Source organism: Dendrobium catenatum, unplaced genomic scaffold (assembly GCF_001605985.2).
Source record: "Dendrobium catenatum unplaced genomic scaffold, ASM160598v2 fragScaff_scaffold_1489, whole genome shotgun sequence".
Lineage (NCBI taxonomy): Eukaryota > Viridiplantae > Streptophyta > Magnoliopsida > Asparagales > Orchidaceae > Dendrobium > Dendrobium catenatum.
The window spans coordinates 29,130-31,980 of NW_021319951.1; the positions used below are offsets into that span (position 1 = coordinate 29,130).

Genomic DNA, 2,851 nt, shown 5'->3' on the forward strand with positions numbered 1-2,851 from the left:
AGGGGGCAATCCATTTAGGATGTAATGCAGGACATCTTCATTATTGACGGTGTCTCCAGCAGCTCGAATGTTGTCCACTATGCTTTTAATGGAAGCTAAATAGTCTGTCATGGATCTGTTTTGCACAGACAGTGAATGCAGCTCATTTTTGAGCTGGATAACTCTCGATTGGTTGGTAGAGAAGAAGCGATCCTCTAAAGTTTTCCAGATCGAGGAAGAAGTTTCCAAAGTTAGGGTATAAGGGAGAATGGACGGAGAGATTGTAGAAAACAATGCGACAGACAAATTTTGATCAATCAAGGACCAAGAAGAAAACTGAGGATTCAGCGTTAACTGCCAAGTGGCGTTTAAGAGATGTTTGGGAGGACAAAGGATGTTTTCGTCCAAGTATCCATAGAAGTGGTTTGCCGCAAATAGTTTGTAAAAAGCAGAACGCCATGTAGGGTAATTGTCAGGTAGCAACTGAATGTTAATCATGTTCTTGATGTTAGCAAGGAGAAACTTGGGAGTAGGAGGAATAACTACATCAATGGAAGTAGCTGTAGCATTGGATGTCACAACAGCCGGTGGTGGAGTGTTTGGAGCTGAGGCTGATGAATCTCCCATCTTCGTCAGTAACCAGAAACAGCGCTGTTAGGCATTGGGCTCTGATACCATGAAGAAACTCAGCAAACAGAAAGCAGAAATGAAACAAGGGAAGAAGACGATGAACAGTAACTCATGATTTTCCATCACTTCACTGAAGCGTATTACATCGTGTTTTATAGAAAGGAGATGGATGAGTAAATTACAATTGTAACCCGGTCGTTACTTACAGGTACCTGACTTGGCAGGAGATCATGGAAACAGTTTCTAAAAATGCAGGTGAAGTGGGCGCAGAAGCAGGGCGGCGGCGTAGTGGGCTAAGCCTGCTTATCAGAAATTAATTTGAAAATCAATTAAAAAAAATTAACTCTACTACCTCAATGTTCATCTTATGCTTCCACTGGGACAATTTTCTTACAGCTTTCTACAACAATTTTTTTGATACAAAATTTTTTAAAAAATTGCAAAAAAATAATCACAAAAACTATTTCAAACCTACCTTTAATCACTATAATCATATTAAAATTTTGGGGGTTTTACATACATACCATTTTATTTTATGCTATTTACATATCTAACACCCAAAACATTAATATTACATGACTACCACCCATAGAACAAATTTGGGTGCATGGAATGAAATATTAAAGTTTATAGGATTGTATGAATGATATAAATGAGTTATATGTGTGGTATATTTGATATTAAAGTTGTATATGGATGATAGACATGTAATATTAATGTTTTGGATATTAGATATGTAAATAGCATAAAATAAAGTGAGATGTATGTAAATTTCCCTAGAATTTTTAATCATCATCTAGCGTTCAATTAAGCACAATGTATGCTTCCAAAGCATTTCCAAATTGACCATTCCAATTTGCAGATCAATCTGTGGAAAAAAAAAAAGATAAATTTTTATCAACAAAATAATAAACACAAAAAGGATTTAAAATAGGGAGTATTATTCTCTGCGGACACCGGACGTAGAAAACCGTCTGGTTTTCTCTCTGTCTATAATAAAAACACAATTTTTTTATTTTTTATTTTTTTAGTAAAAGCACAGTTAATGTAGCAATTGTACTTTGATTGCACTTTTACTATAGAAAGAGAAAAAATTGGACGGTTCTCTCAGTCCAATGTCGACACAAAAACAGGCACAATGTGAAGCAAATATATTTTCAGTAATCGGTGATGACAATTTTAACTCATGAACATAACAAGAAAATGACAAGAAAACAAGCAACTCAAAGAGCCGCGAAGCTTAGATGACTTAGCGGTTAAACACGCATTCCCCAACTCAAATTACTCAATGAAACAAGCTAAACAAAGTTACCTTCAAAATTAATACATTTAAAGGAAAACAATAGCAGATTTTTAGTCATTCCACATATTTTCGTCCTCCATCTAAATTGTGCGATGAAATGCAATTACACAGTAGTGGCTGTAGCTTTCGTCTCGACGCCATTTTTACCGTCGGCCATCTCAACCACGGCGCCGCCGGCATGAACGTATTCATCCGCAATAAAACGGCCACAGATGACAGAACCAGTGCGCCTTCGAGACGAGTACCATCTCCTCAATGGGAACCCCCTTCGTCTCCGGCAGAAAGATGGCAATAAAGACGGTCATGATAAGCACCCAACCTCCGAAAAAAGTAGAATAGCCCAAACTTAAACCTGCAAAGAAGAGACAAAAATGCCTGCGCAATAACGAAAGTAAAAAAGCATGTTCACAGAAACAGTAATACTCTGCCCTGCAGATCGTACCTCCATCGAAAAAATCTCCGACGGCACCAACCACCCCAGCGGCCCCCAGGACCACGCGAATTCAGCCACGTAGATGCATATGAAAGCCACCACCCCAGAAGAGTAGCTCTTGGACAAGTGGCCTTCGCCGGAAGTCCCAAACTTGGCGGCAATGAGGGTGCTGACAATTTTCTGGCAAGCGAACATCTGTATGCCTCCCTGCAGGAAAAGCTTACGGCGGCCGAGGCGATCGACGGTGAAGATAGAGACGAATGTGGTGAACACGTTGACGAGGCCGGTGATCATGGCGGACATGAGGGAGGCGTTGCTGCCGAAACCGACGGTTTTGAATAGAACAGGGGCGTAGAACATGATGACATTGATTCCGGTGAGTTGCTGGAAGAAGGGGATTAAGATGGCCATGGTGAGCTGGGGGCGGTATCGGCGATGGATGATGTTGTACCATGGGTGTTGGACGGTGCCGTAGTTGATGAGGCTTGCGGCGAGAATGCCAATTG

The 2,851-nt window shown here is 40.4% G+C and overlaps 1 pseudogene; it reads right to left on the minus strand.

Annotated features, from left to right (window-relative positions):
* Positions 1-1,858: 1,858 nt before the first annotated feature.
* LOC110116206 lies at positions 1,859-2,845 on the minus strand (annotated as a pseudogene).
* Positions 2,846-2,851: the final 6 nt, after the last annotated feature.